The following is a 23,338-nucleotide window of genomic DNA, read 5'->3' as shown; positions in this document are numbered from 1 at the left end:
CTAAGGGAATTAGATTAGGAAATGAGACACTTAAAGTAGTAAAGGAGTTTCGCTATTTAGGAAGTAAAATAACTGATGATGGTCGAAATAGAGAGGATATAAAATGTAGACTGGCAATGGCAAGGAAAGCGTTTCTGAAGAAGAGAAATTTGTTAACATCGAATATAGATTTATGTATCAGGAAGTCGTTTCTGAAAGTATTTGTTTGGAGTGTAGCCATGTATGGAAGTGAAACATGGACGATAACTAGTTTGGACAAGAAGAGAATAGAAGCTTTCGAAATGTGGTGCTACAGAAGAATGTTGAAGATTAGATGGGTAGATCACGTAACTAATGAGGAGGTATTGAATAGGATTGGGGAGAAGAGAAGTTTGTGGCACAACTTGACTAGAAGAAGGGATCGGTTGGTAGGGCATGTTTTGAGGCATCAAGGGATCACAAATTTAGCATTGGAGAGCAGCGTGGAGGGTAAAATTCGTAGAGGGAGATCAAGAGATGAATACACTAAGCAGATTCAGAAGGATGTAGGTTGCAGTAGGTACTCGGAGATGAAGAAGCTTGCACAGGATAGAGTAGCATGGAGAGCTGTATCAAACCAGTCTCAGGACTGAAGACAACAACAACAACAATCACTACCATTCTTTTGTACACTTCGGCGAATGTACTTCATCGTAGAATCACAACGCAACCGACTGTAGTTTGCATATATATGTCTGCTCAAGCTGTAATTAGTCTAATCTTGCTCCTATGGAAGCGATACGAAGAGACTTGTAATATATTCCTGGATTCATCGCTTGAAGTTGGTTCTAGAAACTTTCTAAGTTGCTTTTTTTACGGGATACTTCGCGCCTGTCTTCAAGCGACTGCCAGTCCAATTCTTTCAGCATTTTCGTGACTCTCTCCAATGGGTCGAACGAGCCAATGACCATACCTGCAGACTTTATTTGTATTCTTTCAGTATACGGTGTTTGTTTGGTATGGTTACTCTCCCTCTGCGCACTATGGGACTTAACTGCTGTGGTCATCAGTCTCCTGCAACTTAGAACTACTTAAACCTAACTAACCTAAGGACAGCACACACATCCAAGCCCGAGCCAGGATTCGAACCTGCGACCGTAGCCGTCGCGCGGTTCCAGACTGTAGCGCCTAGAACCGCTCGGCCACTCCGGCCAGCGGTATGGTTACTGCACACTTGAGCAATATTCTAGGATGCATTGCACGAGTGTTTTGCATACGATCTGTTTTGCGGATTGATTACCTTTCCCAAGTATACTACCAATGTACCACAGACTACCACCTTGTTTGTCTACGACTGAGACTCTGTGATCGTGCCATTTTGTATCCCTGAAAATTGTTAGATCCAAGTATATGTGGGAGCTGATCGATTCCAGCTGTGACTTACTGATAGTACAGTATAGTATAGTATTTTCGTTTTTTGAAGCGAACAGTTTCACGTTTCTTAACATTATAATCAAATTTACAATCTCTGTGACATATTAAAATCTTATCAAGATCTGACTAAATATTTTTGCAGCTTCTTTCAGGCGTTACCTCATTGTAGAGAACCCCACCATCTGCGAAAAGTCTGAGGTCACTATTAATATTGTCTGCAAGGTCGTTAGTATATGAAATGAACAGCAAGGGTCCCAACACACTTCTCTGGGCCAAATTTGAACTTACTTCTACATCTGTTCATGGTTGTCCTTCCAAGATAACGTGCTGCGTTCTCCCTGTCAAAAAATCCTCAGTCCAATCACAAAGTTCTCTTAAGACACCATACCACTGTAACTTTGATAACAGGTGTATGTCTGGTACGGAGTTCGGTGCTTAAGGAACCTTGGTCCAAAGCTTTCAGTATGTCAAATGAGAAAAGTGCGGGTTGAATTTCATATGATCGATGTTTTTGAAATCAGTACTGGTTGGTGAGAAGGAGGTCATTGCGTTTGAGCTCAGAATATATTCTAATATTCTACAACAAATGGATGTCAACCATACTGGACCGTAGTTTCGTTAATCACTTCTGCTATCCTTCGTGTAGAGAGGTATGACATGTGCTTTGTTCCAACTGCTGGGTACTGTTTTTTATTTGCCAGATCTACAACAGATTATAATTAAGAGGAGATAACTCTGCGTGAAATTCAGTATAGAATCTGATAGAGATAGCGTCGGGCCGTGGCGCTTGGTTCAGTTTTAACGATTTCAATCGTTTCTCAGTGCCACTGACACTAATAAATAGCTCATCCATATTTTCATTTGTACGAGAATTAAATTGGGGCAGTACTCTTTGGTTTTCCTTTGTAAAGGAACATTTGAAAACGGAGATCTGCTTTTGCTTTGGTACCCTCAATTTCATTTCCTGCCTCATCTTGAGTGCCTGGACGCTAACTTTGGTATCACTAAAAGCCTTTACATACGACCAGAATATTTTTGGGTTTTGTGAAAAATCTTTCGACAGTATTCTGCTATGGTGGTCAATGAATATGTTGTATGTTCTCTTACGGTATGCATTGTTCCAGTTTTGGGGGATAAGTCGGTAGCGTCGACCTTGTGGCTTTTTGCCTATCTTTTAGTACAACACCAAATGAACATCACCTCGTGAGGCATGATGATTAAGGTGCTAATAGAATTCTTTGAGCGAGGACTTTAGTGCCCAGTGTGAAGTTAGGTGAAACAAATGTGTCTCAAAGGTTAATTTTTATAAATTGTGAAGTAAAAGATTTTCTAATACATTCTTTGTGAAAAACACACAAACAAACAAACATTAAAAGTTTACCATTTGCCAGTACTTAAAAATGGCATTAAAGAAAGAAGGAACTCAAAGAGAAAGTGTTAAAAATGCTGTAACAGAAAATTTGACAATTAATAGATACGCCTGATACTCTACAACACACTAATATATCCGACTTAACAGTTTGGTTTGGTTAACAGTTTAGTTTGGATGTTGAACAATTCATAAAATTTTAAAGTGCACAACACATTCGTAGCCACAGCTACAGAGCCCAGTCGCAAACAGGATTTAGTTTAATTTTTGTTCTTATATGCTTTGCGGGGAAGTGAATTATATTTTTGTATCCAACTGTGTTGACTAGTGTGTACTAATTTATTCGAAGTTTATGAGTAAACTTTAGCTCACTTAGGAGAATAGTAAAAACCAAAAGAAGTGTAGCAGCACAGCGTGGATTGCACCAAGCAGATGGATGGGTTAGTGTTGTATTACTCGTGTTGTAGACGTAAATTGAGAAGGACTGGTCATATTGTGTACGGATATAGGGGGAATTGGCCGCTGTGCTCGTACGAGGGTGGTTTGAAGTCTGGTAAAAAAGTAAGAAAATATTTTTTTTTCGTAAATAATTCACCTTACTTCTTCCTCAAAGTCTCCATTGAGGGATATACACTTGGACTACCGATCATCTAGCTTTTTGATGCCATCAGAAAAATCGATGCTGTCAAACTCTGCAAAATGCTCGTTGACTGCAATTGTCACTTCCTCATTTGATGAAATTTTATTCCCAGCATGCGAAAGTTTCAAGTTAGGGAACAGAGAGAATTCACTTGGGGCTACGTCTGATGAATAGGGTGGATGAGGAACGAATTCATAGCCCAATTCATACACATTCATCATTGTTATCGCTGGTGATTTGGATGGGACATTATCCCGATGAAAGAGCATTTTATTGCATGCCAACTTTGGTGTTTTTTCAGCCAACGCAAATTTCAAATTATCCAACAACGAAGCATAACAGGGTCCAATATTGGTTCTGACCTGTTCCCAGTAATCTGTGAGGATTATTCGTTGGGCACCCGCAAATCGTGGACATCACCTTACCAGATGCCAAAATGATCTTTACCTTCTTCAGTGCATTTTCAGCAGCCTTTGTCCATTGTTTTGGCCGTGTCTTGATATGGTGAGTAATGATGGAATCTGGTTTCATCAACAGTCACAAATCTGTGGAAAAGAGTCTTGTGGATTGCGATTAAACATCGTCAGACATTTTATTGAAACGTTGTGCCCGATGCGCTTTTTGTCGACTGTCAGCAATCGCGGCACCCACTTCGCACATAGCATCTTCACAGCCAGTGCTCCACGCAGGATATTACGCATTCGCTCATTTTACGTGCATAGAGTCTCGCCAATCTCGCGCATTTTTATTCGGAGGTCTTGAATAAACATATCATCGATATAGTCAGTGATTTCCTTTCTGGTGGCCTCAATCGGACAGCCAGAGATTGCTTCGTCTTCGGTGCTTGTCTGATCTTGTTTAAAGGTATAAATCGAAAAGAAAATGATCTTCAATGATGATGCAGGTCCACGTGAACTTAATCCAACTCTGTTTTGATTTGTGCAGCAGTCCCTTCAAATAAAAATAATTAATTACAGCACGAAACCTATTTTTCTCCTTTTTCAGTCGCAGTCAAATCAGACAGCTGTCAACAGTGAAGTGTACGCTGTACATTGTTGAAATTCTTTGCACGATTCTTGGAATAAATAAGCTTTTCAACGATCGCTTCAAAAGCCTGTCTGACATATTGCCCCCAGCTGAAAGTATGTCTGAGCCAGTGCGGGACGACTTTTCTATTGACGCTAGGGTCCATCTTCCTGAAAGTGCAGAGGGTGAAATTGTTTATCAGTGGGAGCTTCAGCGCCAAGCCGGTGATGGAGCTCCTTAGGGAAATAGTGGGTTGATTCAGAAAGAGGGCCAGGATCGACTCCATTTGCTTGCTAGGGGTCACATCCGATATGAGGCAGAGACGCTGCTAGCAGCAGTGCGCACTGGGTGCAACCAGCTACAAATCGTGACTCACGTTACACTTGCTGCCTAGGTTCAGAAGCCAGTCTCGGTTGCTAGTCTAGTTGCTTTTGTGAAGACAGCTTGCGTCGCTCATGGTGTGGAAGGAGAAGGAGCGTTTTACAGCCTCGTTCCCAGAACTGCTGAGGGCTGTGTCTATCGCTGTTTGACGTCAGAGTTCGCTACAGAAGCCTCTTGCTGCATTAATCGACAGTCACCCTACAACCCAGGTCCTTGAAATTCAGGTTGGCCAATACACGCTACCATAGCTGACGGAAAATGCTTCATTGTTCTAATTACAACTCGAAATCGTCGTGAAAAAAAAAAAGAATCCTCACTTGTAAACAACGGGTAAAATGCAACATATGTACTGGGGACTGAGAAAAATCATCGTAATAACACAACTGCCCTCAAAAACCGACCCCAGAAGATGGCGCCTTCCGGAGTGACCGAGCGGTTCTAGGCGCTACAGTCTGGAACCGCACGACCGATACGGTCGCAGGTTTTAATCCTGCCTCGGGCATGGATGTGTATGATGTCCTTAGGTTAGTTAGGTTTAAGTAGTTCTAAGTTCTAGGGGACTGAAGTTAAGTCGCATAGTGCTCAGAACCATTTGAACCAGAAGATTGCATCAGAAGAGAGGGGCGGCAGCTGCAGCTGTGTCCTCCACAGTGGGCGGTCACAAATTAACCATCTTAAAGGCAGTCTTACCCTCCTCCCTACCACCCCTCAACCTAGGGATAGGGAGAGAGGCCTGTTATGTCTCGTCACTGATGGTCCACGAAGAGATCCGTCTGGAGACGTTGATATACTGTCTCCAGTCTGCGGAAATCGGTCACAGACAGACAAAAGATAAGAACAGGGTGTTTCATGCAATTTGTTAATCGTATTTCTTGGAAAGACTGGACCCCCCTGGAACAACAATGAAGTTCCGGAGAACTCTCCAAATCACTTTTTCAAATGTTCGCTGCTTGGAGAACAGGCAACTGTCAATGCCTCTGCCGACCGCTGCACTGCCTCTGTATCTGGGTCTGGGAGCAGAGTCTTTGCTCAACTGCTGCTTACCACCCTCCTGCTGGTGGACAAGCGCGCGCGGTTACTGCCCGCACCCGGCCTGCTAGGAAAACACTTCACTGTAACAATTGTATTAATGTCAACGCATCTATTAAAAAAAAGAAAACACAACTGTGACGAGAATAAATGCCCTCTTTCCACGAAAATAGGCGCAGTCCATCGTCTTTTAGTTTGAAGAGCAAAATCGGTATAGTTCTTATGTTCGACTGCAGGATACAATTCGCATCTCCCTCTCTCCCTCCCACCTCCAGTTATTTTCGACATCCAATGAAGTGAAAAAAACTGCAGCAGTGCCGCCGATTACAGATGATCAAACTGCTGTGGTCGGGCCGCTCACACCCTATACACGTCCGCCCTGCGTATAATCGAAAAACAAGCTTCCACTATTGTGCTGCAAAAACTACCGATCACTGCAGAATGTCGTAATTGTTTCAAAACAATCATTGGAGTAAAGAAAAACTGCGAAGAAAAATAAACGTCTATGTTAAGCGATTACTTTCAGCTTGATGGACAACTTACATGGTTTCAGGATGTCCCTCCATGTTCAAATCAGTGTCTGTAAATAAACTGTCATGCACGTGTATATTAAAAATACTTCAGACATTTGAAATAACATTTGAGAATGCAGCCTTTCACGCCATTTCCTCACATGTCGAAAAAACCACAATCATTTTATCTTTGACAACAAAGTCAAGAGGACATTGCTGTTTTATATACTATGGCAGGTCCCATTTTACCAATGCAGTGCTATATCACACTGGCGTTTATGGATCAAAGCGTGATGGCCTGTCTTGTAATACAACCTCCTGCAAGACGTAACTACTTATCTCTTCATATACATCATAAGCAAAAACTATCTGCGGGCTTTCATTTGACATTTTGGCTCCGTAACTCCCCTTACTGTCCTGCCTGTAAAGTTTCTGTCATCCAGCAGACCATCATTTCCAATAGCAGCAGATTCTTGCATTCTAGTTTTGTAAGCAATTTGATCATCATGGCCTGTTTGATGCAATCTACTCACATTTTGGGAACAACACTATCATATCTAGATTTTGTCTCTAATGAAAAACAGCCCACAGTTGCACTAATTTATGTTTAAAATAAACATAATTATGTTTAAAATCAACATAATTTGGTGCAAATGTGGGCTGTTTTTCATTCGAAACAATTTCGTAACGGTTGCTGTTGTCGCTGCCATGATGAAAAAAATGGCTCTGGGCACTATGGGACTTAACATCTGAGGTCATCAGTCCCCTAAATCTTAGAACTACTTAAACCTAACTAACATAAGGACATCACACACATCCATGCCCGAAGCAGGATTCGAACCTGCGACCGTAGCGGTCGCGCGGCTCCGGACTGGAGCGCCTAGAACCGCTCCACCACACTGGCCGGCGCCATGATGAAAATAATGAAATGTTTAGATTCCACAATGATCTATAATTCAAGTGGTATCTCATTTATCATTATAGGTAATGATACATGAAGTAGCGCAGGACCTGTGGTAACATCTACACTGAAGCGCCAAAGAAACAGGTGTAGGCACGTGCATTCAAATACAGAGATATGTAAACAGGCAGAATAGGGCGCTGCGGTCGCAACGCCTAGTATAAGACAACAAGACTGGCACAGTTGTCGATCGGCTACTGCTGCTACACTGGCAGGTTAGCAAGATTTAAGTGAGCTTGAATGTGGTGTTACAGTCAGCGCATGAGAGATCGGACACAACACCTCTGAGGTACCGATGAAGTGCGGATTTTCCCGTACGACCATTTCACAAGTGTACCGTGAATATTAGGAATTCGGTAAAACATGAAATTCCCGACATCGCTGTGACCGGAAAAAGATCCTTCAAGAATGAGACCAATGACGACTGAAGAGAATAGTTCAATTTGACGGAAGTGCAACCCTTCCGCAAATTGCTGCAGATTTCAATGCTGGGCCATCAACAAATGTTAGTGTGTGAACTATTCAACGAAACATCATCGATATGGGTTTCCGGAGCCAAAGTCCCACTAATGCACCCTTGATAAATGCATGACACAAAGTTAGACGCCTCACCTGTGCTCATCAACACTGACATTGGACTGTTAATGACTGGAAACATGTTGCCTGGTTGGACGAGTCACGTTTCAAATTGTATGGAGCAGATGGATGTGTACGGATATGGAGACCACCCCATGAACCCATGGACCCTGCAAATCATCGGGGAACTGTTCAAGCTGGTGGAGGCTCTGTAATGGTGTGGGGTGTGTGCAGTTGAAGTGATATGGGACCCCTGTTACATCTAGATCGACTCTGCCAGGTGACATGTACGTAAGCATCCTGTCTGATCACCTGTTTCCTTTCATATCCATTGTGCAATTCGACGGACTTGGGCAATTCCAGCAGGACCATGCTACACCCCACATGTGCAGAATTGCTACAGAGTGGCTCCAGGAACACTTTTCTGAGTTTAAACACTTCCACTGACCGCCAAACTCCCCAGATATGAACAATATTGAGCATAACTGGGATGCCTTGCAATGTGCTGTTCAGAAGAGATCTCCATCCCCTTGTACTCTTATGGATTTATGAACAGCCCTGCAGGATTCACGGTAAGTCCCTCCAGCGCTGCCTCAAGCGTTAGTCGGGTCCATGCCACGTCATGCTGCGGCACTTCTGTGTGTTCGCGGGGACTCTACACAATATTAGGCAAGTGTAACAATTTCTTTGGATCTTCAGTGTATTTTTAAACATGCAGTTGTGACGATAATAGGAAGAACAGTCATGCTTCTATGAGAATAGATGCAGCCAGTCTGTATTAGTTTTATGAGCAAAATCAGTGTAGTTTTGAGAGTACATGTGCATCCAGACTTTAACCATCTGTACTACTCCTTGTAGTTGAACCACCTAGAAGCTTTTACCACGTCTCTCTCTTCCGATATATCGAATAAAAAAACAAATACTGTCTGTGTGTTGACATCGAGAAAGTTACATATACACACACCTCTGCATTGCAGCATGTTATCAGTGGTCGAAGTCGCTCACACAGTCCTGTGTAAAGTTTTGTCGACTGAACTATAGGAAGACCATATCCAACTTACTATCAATCACAAGAGAAGGTCCCTATATTGTTATTTCATAAGCTGTTTAATACATTGCTTTTTCAGCTGTAACACATCCATGCAGTGTATGACTACAGCAATACACTTTGTTCCCACCGTGATTCAAGGTCTGTGTCAGGTGCTAAACCGACATTAACACATTTCAATCCATTGGCTCTCACAGAAGGCTGAATATTGCAATGTCTAAACTATGCACCTTTCACAACATACAGGATGGCAGAAATAAAACACAGAGGCAATGTTTCTCATTATCAAGGCCTGTGGTGAAACCTGTGTTTGCTCAGTTAGTGCAGTACACAGGGCACATCAGAAACACCTTTACACATTTTGTGAGTGGCTTCCTCACATAAAAATCATGGAATAAATGCCGATCTTCACATATGTGTAACTTGTACTGTGTCTTATTGCATTGATAATGGGTTCTGTTTGATTACCAACATCTGCTAAATTGATCCGAGACTTTATAATGTAAATTTCCCAAGCTGCTTGTAAAACTTCTTGGTTAGTCGCATAATTATTAGATATCAAATTACCTGCTTAAGAAAATATAATTTATTAATTCTGTTTAGAATCCAACAACGCTGTCACAAAATTCTAAAAAAATCGGAAGATGACGGTAAGCTGTTTTCACTATTACGCGAAACCCAAAGTAATGTTACCATTGGTGTGCTGTCAACAGAAGCATAAATTCCTCGTAGTGGTTAACACATTGGACTCGCATTCGGGAGGACAACGGTTCAAAGCCGCATCCGGCCATCCTGATTTAGGTTTTCCATGATTTCCCTAAATCCCTTCAGCAAATGCCGGGAAAGGGCCTCTGAAAGGGCATGGTTGACTTCCTTCCCCATTCTTCCCCAATCCGATGGAGCCGACGACCTCGCTGTTTTGTCCGCTCACCCAAATCAACCAACCAACCACGAATTTTTCATAGTCCAATATTTCATTTCAAACTGATAAGAAAAACTATTGGCGGTACCTGGTGAGGTACACAGCAACGTATGCTGAGCAAGTAATCGCCTTTACTTTTTTACTCCTACTCAGTTGCAATTGCAATAGCCGTTCATACTTTTGTCTGGGGCGTATTTCGCCTGAAACAAAATAAAAAAATACAGCACTCCCATGTTGTGATTAATGTTTTCGAGGGGTTTCTCTTAGTTGTAAGACAAATGATGGAACTGATATTTCACACTCGGACCAGATTGCAACTGCCAACTCTAGGCACTATTTCCAGCTGAGAACCCCTTTGGTCGTTCCCAGTTCACTGGAATTTGACATACAAGAACCATATTCTGCTGCAGTGTGCCCTTTTTGTATGGGTAGGTAATGAAATCTGGGAAAAAACTTCAACAGAAGTACTTCTGTCGTGTATACTGTATTAACATGCATTACGAGATACACATGTACCTAGTCATTCACATGTCTGTCTATGACATATTCTCCCAGATATAAATTAAAAAAAACCCTAATAGCCGGTTCTGAACTAGGTTTTCAGGGGGGGCCTTCATAGTTTGTTAGGTAAATGCAAACTGTAAATCCTTTCCCAAGTTTTTTCACGTTGGAAATCCTATCGCACTCCCATGTCGCTGGAATCTAATTCAAAAGATTTGAGCTCAACCCTCGACGTAGCTCTAAAACAGAACGGAACTTTTAGTGCATAGTTGATGCGTAAGTTAACGGACTTCGTAAAGCGGCGTACTGCTCTTTAAGTAATTAGATATCAGCGTTTTTGTCACGTCTGACCACCTGCGTAACCGAGGTCGCTAACACGCCACGCCTGTGGGATGGCGCTCGGCTCGGAGATAACCGGTTCGTATCCTTTTGGTGGAAGAAATTTTCACCGCCAGTATTTGTCCGACAAGGGGAGGAGAGATGTGTTGTAGAACTCCTGATCAACAGACTTTGCACCAATGTGCTCATTTAAAATCCAGCGTCTCCGCAGTTCTCATGAAGTGAGGACATGTGACACTGTTGATTGTAATTCATCCGTCGGGAGGGAAAGTTAAACCTGTCGACCTTCTTAGTGATATTTAAGAGTAGAAGACTCTATGCCAGCACCAAGTTTTATTCTCTACTTCTCTTGCAGCCGCACAATACAAACATGATACCGCACTATAAACACATATGTTACAGTCATCCACACTCCACATTCGAAGTGGGATTACAAAATAACGGGACTATTGCTGTAAAAATTTTATTTCAAAACATACACACTTAGCTATTGTCACCCTCAGTATAATCCCCTCCTCTATCCCTATAACGCTCCAGGCGAATTTTCTACTGATGGAAACAGTACATGAAGTCTTCCTCTGGTACTCTGTTATCTTCTAGATGACGCGTGCCAATTTTTCTTTCAATGCGTCAACTGGCTGAAATCTTGTTCCCTTTAATGTAGATTGACCTTGGATAACAGATAAGAGTCACATGTGCTAGGTCAGGCGAATAAGAAGGTGAGATAACACTGGGATGCTGTACTTCGTTAGAGCGCTTTTAACAGACAATGTAATATGAGTTGGTGCGTTGTCTTGATGCAGAACCCACAATTCCAGAATTCGGGCCATCTTTTTCACGGAATTGATCGAGGGAGGGCCTCAAGGTAATGATGTTGATTAAAGTTTTGACATTTAGAAACCCAGTGAAAGTACACAATTCCATGAATATAAAAAAAAAACAGCTACGATTGTTTTGAATCTTGATTTGCTGGATCATACGCGAAAAACGAAGATTCCAAGAAATAATGGTCATTTTCAATAAAAGGCATTCAAAGTGTTAGCACAAACATTTTCACGAGCTTATTTTGTTCGATAGTGAGAATTTTTGGAACCAGTTTCGCACACACTTTTCTTATGTTAATTTGGTTGTGTAAAATTTACCTTACACATTCTTTGTCAATTCCTACTGTTTCGGCAATCGATCTAATACTCAACCGACGGTCAGATCGAATCGTACTACAAACTTTTTCGACATTTTCATCCGTTTCGTTCTGTTGAAGGGCGACCCAGGCGTCAGTCATCTTTAGAGTTTTTCTCGACCATTTTGGAAAGGCTTGAACCACTCCAAAACTCGCGTAGGTGATAAAGCAGTCTACAGCATATCCTAGTTTTCAAAGGCAGTTTTCTCAAGTTTCATGTGAAACTTCACGACAATTCGTTGTTATGTTATTACTCTCATCATTTTCCCGGCAAAACAAAATAAAAGGTCTTACGTAAACGAAGACCACAGCCAGAGTGCTTTACTTACAGACACCAGAGATGCCTCATTCGAGAGAGAAGGTTTCACGCTACACAGCTATTGGTCGTTCATTTTTGGCGCATGCGTATTTACTTTGCGATAGCATCAGTCCCGTTATTTTATAACCACATCTCGTATACACTTAACACACAACTCACACACACCGAGAGCAAAAGAATCATTGTGCGCCAGGGAGGAAACCCGTTTCCGATTAGATAGCTGAACTTACTACTCCTAATTACAATGTAACAAGCTGCCAAGCGATGATGAAGATTATTATGGAATATTGACTCAGCAACAAATGCAGAAGAGTTTTTCAAACCTGATTAAGAAAACAGAGTTTCACCAGGTCCATTCCATTCTGCAGCGTTAGTAGGTATTAACCATTTTGTTTGAAGGTGGCAGTTAGAACTTCAAATTGCTGCTAATGCTGCCTCTGCTTCTGGTAAGCAACGCGCAATATTTGCTTTACAAGTTAGGTTTAGAGTCCTATGTGTACTCTTCCAAGTAGCCTCTTCCCGGCAGAGCATCGGAAAGAACTTACGGTGCAGAAGGAACCATTGCGTTCATTAACTGCTCTGCAAAAATAGGTTATGCCATTGAAGAACAGCTTTAACCCACCAAGCAAGAGTACTCGGACAACAGTCTTCATTTAATGTTTAGTGCAAGTAACACGAAGAATATTATTACGATGGCCATTGAGAAAGTATTTGACTCAGTCTTGGTACTGACAATAATGCGTTTACGGAAAGGGAACAGTCCTCCACAATGAAGTACCGGCATCTACTCATCTTAACAAGTTTTCCTATTTCTGTTCACAGTGACTAACTTTCAGAAATGCCTCATAATGTGCGTTAGACGAATATTAACATTTCCAGAAATATTAGAAATAACGATAGTGCGATCTTCAGTAAATTTGTTACAGCTCACTGCTAATTAAGGCTACGGCAGAATATAAGTGACTCTTGCATTGGTCAGTGAGCCGTACTTTCGAAAGCTGTGATTACTGAACATTTGTAAGCGAAAATTAAACGATATTTTGTACAGTCTTTGTTGCATAATTTAACCGTAATAGTTTTCAGTAGTTGTAAAAGTTGTGGTGGAACTTCAAGTTCATAAAATGGGATGGCATGGGAAATGGTCGTTGAGGTATTCAAATCATCTTAGTCCGCTACACATACGTAGCAGTTATTGTTAGTTCCCTGGCGGAAAAAGCTTTGGCAAATATGGAATATCCGTTCAAATTTAATGTACGTTCCACGATTCAGTATAGGCTGCTGATGCTCCTTTACCATATTACAGCTGAACCATTGTCGAACTTTGACTGCCATGAACTGGTGAAATAAAGAACAGACTTAGTAATGCATGATGTAAGTGTGGAGTAGATGTTTAGACATAAAATGACATAAATATAATAGTAATTAACTACAGCTTTGGTAAATAAGTGTATATTAAAATCCATTCACAAACCTTAGTAGGTTTGGCACTTTATTTTACAGGTCCGTCTTGATCACACAAATTTTTACACTTCACTATAACCGGTTTCGGCTACTGCCGTCTTCAGATCGGTTACAATCAAATGACGGTGTAACCAACTAAGTTCAATTTGCTGACGCTAAAACTATACAAGTCCTGGTGCTACATAAGAAAGATAAAATGTGTTTACACGATTAACAGCCATGTACACCAGCCATACATACCATAAAATATTCTGATGTAGTATCAATGGCCGGCCGGGGTGGCCAAGCGGTTCTAGGCGCTACAGTCTGGAACTGCGCAACCGCTACGGTCGCAGGTTCGAATTCTGCCTCGGGCATGGATGTGAGTGATGTCCATAGTTTAGTTAGGTTTTAAGTAGTTCTAAGTTCTAGGGGACTGATGACCTCATAAGTTATGTCCCATAGTGCTCAGAGCCATTCGAACCATTTTTAGTATCAATGTCAAGCTAAACATGTAGGTACATGGTAAGTGCTGGTGATAATCAGATTGCGTTTGGTATTTATAGAAGGATGTTGATGCCAGCAGATGGCACTATAGTTAGGATACACGATTAACCAGTATCGCAAATAAAATTGTTATAATGCAATATGCGTAGCCCTTAATTAAAATTACTTCCCATGGTAAAACGAGCGTCTGACAATGAAACATATACTGACATACTATACGTGGAATTAGATCCATAATTAAAATCTACACAAAAAGAACAAATACTAATAATGTGAAACTCCTAGCCTGGCACGGAAAAACATACAATTGCATAAAAGCCAGTAGAAGAAGTATAAGATTAAAAACAGCTATAAAATAAAGTATTCCAGCCTAATAGATCAGTCACCACAAACGCAATTGTAATGTAATTAACGAAGCAGTGACTATTAATTAAATGTTAAAAACTCGATAGTCGATAATACATGCGGAGTGTGGTCTGAATGGCGGCACGTCGTGGCTTCTCTGTATGACGTCCTTGTTTTCCTGCGGCGGAGCTTGTGGAGGAAGGCGTAGCCTCCTCGGCGGCGGCGGCCGGCGCACGCGACTGCACGCCAATCCGCTGGAGAGCACAACGATGCTCAAACTAGTAGGTCGCTGAATATATCAGAATAAGCCTTTAGGTTAAACTCAGAGTAATTCCGATTGCCGTTTTCTGTTCACATAAATCTCCATTTCTTCGAGTATGTTCAGTAACTGTCCCTTTGACGTCCTATGCAACACTTTCATATTATTTTCTATGTTTCCTGTCCAAAGGTGTACCGAAAGCGCTCTTGTTTTGGTTATACGTATGTTCTCTAAAACGACCCTTGAAATTCCTTCCTGTCTGACCGATAAAAACCTGTCACAGTAGCTGATCTTATAAACACCACATTCCAAATATTTATTGCTGTTGTTGTCAACTTTGTGGCGTAACCTACAATCGACTGTTCCTTTCGTTTTGAAACGTCCCCTTAGAACAATTTATACACGACTGTGCTTAAACTGACACACAATAGTTTTTAGCGCAACGCAATCTGACTTTCAAAAATCCCTACGAAAGAATGGCCCTGACTAACATTAACCTATACGTTTCACAAATCACTTACCTCACAAAAATCTTAGTTACTCAAGCTACTGCAATACAGCGAGCACCACTACTGCCAGCTAAATAAAATATTCTAACTACTGAAGGCACTAACTACTGACAGGCATACTTAGCAAATGAAAGATTTTAATAGAGAACAAACAGTGTATAAACCTTAATAGTCAAAATATATATGGTAGTTCATGACATCCACTCTTACAAATTACAAAACTCTGCCATTTCTCTCCTCACATCCACCACTGCTGGCGGCTCGCCTCCAACTGCCCAACGCTACGCGCTGTTAGCATCCAGCTGCCGTTGCCCGACACTACAATGGCAGACAACAATGCAAACTAAACACAGACTGCGCACAGCACAGCCAGTGATTTTTCATAGCGAGCGCTAAGCGGCGTTACCAATAAGAAAACCTAAACAGCCTACTTACAGGTTGAAATACAATTTCTATTTTCGTTTCTCTGGAAACCTGTGCAATTCTCTCGGCAAATGCACCATTGTACGACCTAGCAACAAACTTCTTGCCCTCTGGTTCTATTGTCTCATTCTTGTCACATATTTCTGATTTTAGTTTCTAATAAAGGTTCATTACATCACGGTCCTTATATCCGTTTGCGTTGGCTACTCAGTGTCTGTCTTCTTCCTAAATATGCTAATCTTATCTCTTCCATGAGCTAGAAAATAACGTTTTTGAACAAAATCCTGACGTCTGCGAAAAAATTGTCTATGACAGGCGTTACGTAGACCACATCATACTACTGTACAAAGGTGACGAAAGTGAAACACGCGAGGTAAACGAAAAATTTAAATTCACAGTGGAACTGGAAGAAGAAGGAAGTATAAGTTTTTTGGATCTTCGGTTAACTAAAAGGGATGGAAGGCATAAGATCAGCATATTTAGGAAGACGACGGCTACTGACACGGTTATAAATGTCAAATCCTGTCACCCCCAAGAAGCATAAATAGGCATAATTCAGAGCTATGATCAACAGGATGCTAAAACTGCCATTCACCCCTAATGAAGAATTAAGTGTGATTAGGCAAGTAGCTAAGGCAAACGGATATAAGGATTGTGATGAAATGAAACTTTATTATAAACTAACATAAAAAATATGTGACAAGAAGGAGGCAATAGAACCAGAAGGCAAGAAATTTGTTGCTATGTTGTACAATGGTGCATTTTCCGACAGAATTGGGCAGGTTTTCAGAAAAACGAAAATAAAAATTGGATTTAAAACGAAAGGTACAGTTGGTTGTAGGTGTTACTGCTTCTGCACCACTTATTAGCAGCAGACACAGTGGCTGCCCCAAAGGCAGACGGCGTGGAGTTTTACGATTATTTAATGAACTTCCTTTACAATTTCTCCCTCGCCGTCGTTGCCCAGCCCTGCGGATCCCTCTGCCTGGCTGCTGCTGTGTAGATTCTCCGACAATGCGCGCAACGCACGCCGCTGATCGCACTCAGGAGCCCCAGGCCCCCAGTGCTCCGCTGAAGCCAGGATGCCCTGTGGTTGAGATGAACTCGTCGCCGCCCGGCGCCCCCCGTGTGGGCACGCCCACGGAGCCACGTCGCCGTGAGGTCAGCTGCCGACGCCTTCTGCACCGGTGGCTGGGAAGCCGTCAGTCGGTATGTCCGCTAGGTCCCGTCATGGATGGACCACACGCCGTGGGGCCGGGTTGCCGTGAAGTCCGGGCGTCAGTCCCCGGCGGCGCCTGTGTCCGAGACCGCGCTAGGCCGGTCCCCCTGGAAGTTCTCGCTGTAGTTAGTCAGCCATGGTGCCGACCGAACTAGCGCCGACCTCCAGAGCTGAAGTTGACATCTGAGGGCGAACGGATGACTCCTGCGACCTGGAACAGACTTCCGGAATCGTCACCTACGAAGATCGAACATTCGGACACGGATCACGTCTGTCCTCACATCCGAACTGCTTTCTAATGGCTTCTGCCTGTTGCTGCCTGTGATCCACTATTTATATCCGGCAGGAGGACATTTTTTACCCTCGGTGATAGCTTTTTGTTATTACTCCCACAGTATATTGCAGCGTAACTTAGCGTGCTGGCCTCACTTCCCCTTACTCAGTACTCTCCAGGCTTCGCTCGGCGCTCGGTCTGTGTGCATCCTTGCGTCTGTCTGTTGGTAGACTGCTGCTGTCAGCAAGGCTATCTGTGCTTGCCTACTTCGCAATGCCTCAGTCGCCGGCGTGCCTATGTTTTGCCATTCTCCACTGTGTGAAGCAACGCTTACTACATGTGGTCGCAACACTGCCTTCTCCTAAAATGAATTTCGCCCTCTAATTTACACTATACGTTAACTCTAGTTCTATCCTATATTCTACTTCCTCCCTATATACATCCAGGTTGCACTGACTTATGGCCTACTGGTAATCCATTCTACAGGAATCTCATGGAGCGGTCTTACATTAACATGCTGAATCCTCCGTTTTAATAAGACATATACCACATCGATAAATACAATCAACACGGTAATAGTACTGGTTGAAATACCAATGGTCTCTATGCTACTTTTCCGCCTGGTATCGTACTCCTCCACATGCCTTAATAATTGCTGCATTGAAATTTGACCTTTCTCCTAATCTACTAGTTTATCTATCGTTTCCAATAGCGTAGCATCTAAGGTGTTGTTAATATATGTCAAATTTTCTCCTGGAGCGATGCAGAATGGCGCATCTGGCCAGTACAACGTCAGATCAGTATCTGTATCCTTGGTGTCTCCCGTGGCTGTTCGTCCGGATTCCCGGGTTCGATTCCTGGTGGGGTCAGGGATTTTCTCTGCCTCGTGATGCCTGGGTGTTGTGTGATGTCAGTAGGTTAGTTAGGCTTAAGTAGTTCTAAGTTCTAGGGGACTGATGACCTCAGATGTTTAGTCCCATAGTGCTCAGAGCCACTCCCGTGACTGTCGCTGGTAAGCTGAAACGATCCCCTACTATTTCACAATTTGTCCCATTGATTAGCAAACCACTGCCCTGTAATTCAGTGGTTGCTGTCCAATTCCCATTGTCATAACACTTTGCTGATATCCTCTCTGTAGCGCATACTGAGTACAACCAATGCCTCCCAACTTGGTGAAAATGTGTCGTAGGCTTCACTATTTTTCTCCAACACTCCGAAGCTTCTGCTTCTGTCCTAAATAACTGGATCTCACACGACACTTTGCCCGTGAAAACAACCCATGATCGGCAAATAGAAACTGACTCCGTTAGACATCTACTCAACTCTAAACTCGACATAGTAGCATGAGAATCCCCCTCCTTAGAATCTGATAAAACCTCCTGTGTCCTGAACTGTACGCCCTTCCCCATGTGCTCCCATCTGACCGGATAAGGATGCACTGTGTAACAGTGATACTGTCTCCCCACACTAGTTAGTGGAAATGTAATCTCTGTACACATCTTAACTAGATCCGTTGTTACCTTAATCCTAGACATATGATAAAAAGTGAGATACTCGCTTCAATTATCAGCACTAAGTGCTCTACCCCTCTGGAAACTCTCCCTCTGCCTGCTTCAGACTCCGTCTGAACTTTTCTGGTGACATCAACGTCACACTCACTTGTCCGTGCAATGCGTGATGTACTGCCTCTTCCAATTCATCCATCCTCACTCGTGCATCACCAATGCTGTTAACCAGTTCCCGCTGCAATTTGGCCATTTCCAGCTTCCTTTCCACTATATCCAATCGCGTTTGTACCTGTTCCATATCCGTAATCAATAATTTCTGTGTTTGTTCTATATATGCTCGTAACCCTGTAGCCATCCCACGCACCACGCGAGTCACATTCAACAACTCTGCACCTAATCCCCGTATCTCTGTTGTTTGTATACCCACTAATTTCCCTATGCTTTCCTCACTATGCTTTCCTCCCTGTCGCGAATAACTGTTAAAGAATTATTCAAACCCTCAATATCGTCTCTATCCACTGTTCCAAAAATTGTTTTCAGCAACTTCCCACCTGCATTCAACCAACCCCTCTTTTCTGTCTTTCTCCTCCCTGGAATCATGCTCACGACTTGGCGCAGTTGTTCCTTTATTTCCTCACATGACCTATCCAAAGACTTGTACTCTTCTTGCACGTCCCGTAATATTCCGTTCTTAGATGCAGCCGTTTCGACACTCGATACCACCTCCTGTAGCTCCGCATCTCGTTCCTTCCCTGCAGGATGCTGAGTGCCAGCCGAAGCGCCCACTCGTGACTCGTGAGGACCACATCCGGTTGTTTCTAGAACAACACCCCACTTTGCAACGGCATATCCTGTACCTGGCCAGGCCGGAGTGGCCGTGCGGTTCTAGGCGCTACAGTCTGGAGCCGAGCGACCGCTACGGTCGCAGGTTCGTATCCTGCCTCGGGCATGGATGTGTGTGATGTCCCTAGGTTAGTTAGGTTTAATTAGTTCTAAGTTCTAGGGAACCGATGACCTCAGAAGTTAAGTCCCACAGTGCTCAGAGCCATTTGAACCATTTTTTGTACCTGGCCAGCTTGTGTCAGGTGCCAGAGGACTACGCCCCATACTATCCACTTGTACCAATAAAATAACCCTAGTCCGTGCACAAAAATAATACACACATGATAATTACGGCTAACTACACATCCCTCGAACGCAACTTATACTTAATATCCGGTTTACGCTAGCATCTCCGCGACCGCCGACGCCACCGCGCGGCCGCGAGCGCGGACGGAGTACGGAGCGACTCGTGGGGGCAGGGGATGTCAGTCGGCCGCGCGCTCTCAGGAGCTCAGTTCTTTAGTGCATCTGACGATGGTGACATGTCTGATCGCCGAAATATTGTGCCCGTTGGACACTATGAACCGGCAGTACACCCGTGGACTGTTGGATCAATACATTCGCCGAGAGAAACTGAAGAATCACATTAAAGAGGAGCACGCTGCGCTCAGGACGCCGATACCCATCAACCGATTACCCAACTACTAATACTACTATTAGTACTACAGATTCTGCTCTGCTCTTTTTATATTCATTTATTAGAGTGCATCTATTGGACATATGTAGAGTGCATATATTGAACAGACTGTGCGCACCGTCGAAGGTCGTTTTCGAGAACACCAGAGGTACACTCGAGTGTGTATCCAAAAGGGAGAGCGGTCGCAGAGCACTGTTTGTGCGAGAATCACGATGTAGTACGAACGTACCAGGATCTTGTCACAGACTTCCAAATATTGGGACAGCGTCGTAAGAGAGGCCATAGAAATTCGTACCAGGGACGATCTCAGAAACCTTGGCAAGCCTTGGAACCAGCATTGACTTTAATTAAAAAGGCTCTGAACAAAGAAAAGGACCTGGTGACCAAGGCTGACAGAGAACTTACATCCACGCCATCACAGGTGCCGACGCTAGGTGTCACTGCATGGCCGCGGGCGCAGTCCGCCTACGGAGCGGCTTGCGGGACCAGGCGATATTAGTCGGCCACGAGCCCTCAGCAGTTCAGTTCGTCAGCGCATCTGACCATGGCGACATGTCTGATTCCTAAATATTTTGCCCGTTGGACACTATGAACTGGCAGTACACCCGTCGACTGTTCGACTACTTTTTTAATCATGATTTTAATTGCAATCCTCATAATTTTTGTTCACTCTGATTTTACATGCGAGGATGTCCCACTCAGATTACTATTTGCCTATGTACTTTCTTCAGTTTTCATTATTATGTGCAATGTAGTTTGATGTTTTATTCTAAAAATGAGAGCGAGGACTGCGCTATGCTGTCCTGAATGCAGAGCATTGTTCTTTAGCAGCTTCGACATTTTTTACGTATGTTTTTATGATTTATTCCTGTGGTTTCATTGTATAACTATAATTCTGAATTCCTGTACTTGTGTAAAAAATACTAAAATATCAAATGTAACCGTAGGCTTCCGCGGCCGTTGTCAATGTCAATAAAATTCTTCTGGGTTAGAGACCGCATTGTCATTTATAAAATTCCAACGTTTCGGCGTCTGTTGCAAGACGCCTTCCTCAGGGTGTGTTGCTAACTGCTGAATGAGCGCAAGTGTGGGTGCATATATACTATGGAAGAGTGTTGTGATTGGATGTGAGGATGAGGAGGAAGGGTACTAGGAGTTCATTTTATTGGCGTTTGCATTGCGTCTTGTTATTGGCGGAAATAGGCGTTTTCCATTGGAGTTTCCTTTACTGCCTGCCATTGGTAGAAATCGGCGAATAGAAGACTTAGCGGCGACTGCAGCGTAGCGTTGTTTACTAACTGCCTAGTATCGACTAGGCCGCGTCAGCGCTCTGTGTACCATCCTCCGCTGTGGCCTACCGCACGCCTGTTGCTTTGCGCGAGCTGTCCTTCCGCAAAGCTGTCACAACAGGCAGCCAAGACGCTGGAAGTCTGTACCCGTCTTCTCTATTCATATTATCGGGTCGCTTGGCTATTTCGATAGCCTCTCTAATCTTCCTCCTCAAACTAAACCGCTGTTTCGCCAGTACTCGGGCCTCTCGAAATTCGATGTTCATCCTGCACTGCTCATGATGTTCTGACACCGCTGATTTGCTATATTGTTTGAGGCGGATATATCTCTCATGTTCAGTTAGCCTTGTGCTTATTGGACGCCCAGTCTCACCTACATACACCAGTCCACATTCACACTCGATTTCATAAACTCCGGCGGCATGAAACTTGTCAATTGTATCTTTTGTCGAGCCCAGAATGTCTTTTATTTTGTTGTTGCTACGAAAAATCGGCTTAATACCTGCCCGACGGAGAATTTTGCCCAGACGTTCAGTAACCCCTTGTACATACGGTAGCACGGCGGTGTTCTGTGCTTCGTTCTGTATTTCCCTGTTGCCCTCCTCCTTCGGCGCCATGGTTTTGCGTATCAGCCTCATGTCGTAGCCATTAGCTCCAAAAATGGTCCTGAGGTTCTGCAGTTCAGCTTGCAGGTTGTATTCATCGCTGATCCTGTAGGCTCTCTTAGTTAAAGTTCGCAGGGCCGAATTCTTTTGCATAGGATGGTGGTGGGAGGATGCATGCAGGTACCTGTCCGTGTTGGTGGGCTTCCTGTAAACTCTGTGTCCAAGCTTCCCGTCTGGCTTACGATAAACTTCTACGTCTACAGGCGTGCGGTAGGCCACAGCGGAGGATGGTACACAGAGCGCTGACGCGGCCTTGTCGATACTAGGCAGTTAGTAAACAACGTTACGCTGCAGTCGCCGCTAAGTCTCCTATTCGCCGATTTCCACCAATGGCAGGCAGTAAAGGAAACTCCAATGGAAAACGCCTATTTCCGCCAATAACAAGACGCAATGCAAACGCCAATAAAATGAACTCCTAGTACCCTTCCTCCTCATCCTCACATCCAATCACAACACTCTTCCATAGTGTATATGCACCCACACTTGCGCTCATTCAGCAGTTAGCAACACACCCTGAGGAAGGCGTCTTGCAACAGACGCCGAAACGTTGGAATTTTATAAATGACAATGCGGTCTCTAACCCAGAAGAATTTTATTGACATCGATACTAAAATATCCTCTGTTCTCCATATCTCGTATCTCTAACCCTAGCTCGAATCACTTAGTCTGTATAAGATACTGTTATGATTTGTTATTGCCATTTAATACATATTTATTTTAATATATTTTACTGTACTTTATGGGTTGTCCTTTATTAATACTGTGAATTTTGATGATATTTATTTCCACACACAGGTAACTCTAGTCTTTTTGTTACTTTCTCTATTTTTCCTTGTATATGACATGGCGTGTTCTTTAGTCTGAACAACCTTTTTAAATCTCGTCTGATATCTCAGAAGAACAAAGTCCATCTGTACACGACACTGGTGAGGACAGTACTTTTGTACGGTTGTGAAACTTGGGCGACATCAGCAACGAAAGAAGATTCAATATGTGAGTTTGAAAGAATGGTACATCGGAAGATCTATGGACCCGTCTACAATAACATGGAAAGTAAATGGGAAAGAAGAAACAAAGAAACCCTGTACCAGAGGTTAGGAGAGCCACACATTGGACGAATATTGGGACAGAGGCGACTACAATAGTTTGGCCATATCTTACGAGCGGACGGATCCCTTCCTGAGAG

This window comes from Schistocerca gregaria, chromosome 1 (genome assembly GCF_023897955.1).
Source record: "Schistocerca gregaria isolate iqSchGreg1 chromosome 1, iqSchGreg1.2, whole genome shotgun sequence".
Lineage (NCBI taxonomy): Eukaryota > Metazoa > Arthropoda > Insecta > Orthoptera > Acrididae > Schistocerca > Schistocerca gregaria.
Note: the sequence above shows the minus strand (reverse complement) of the source record.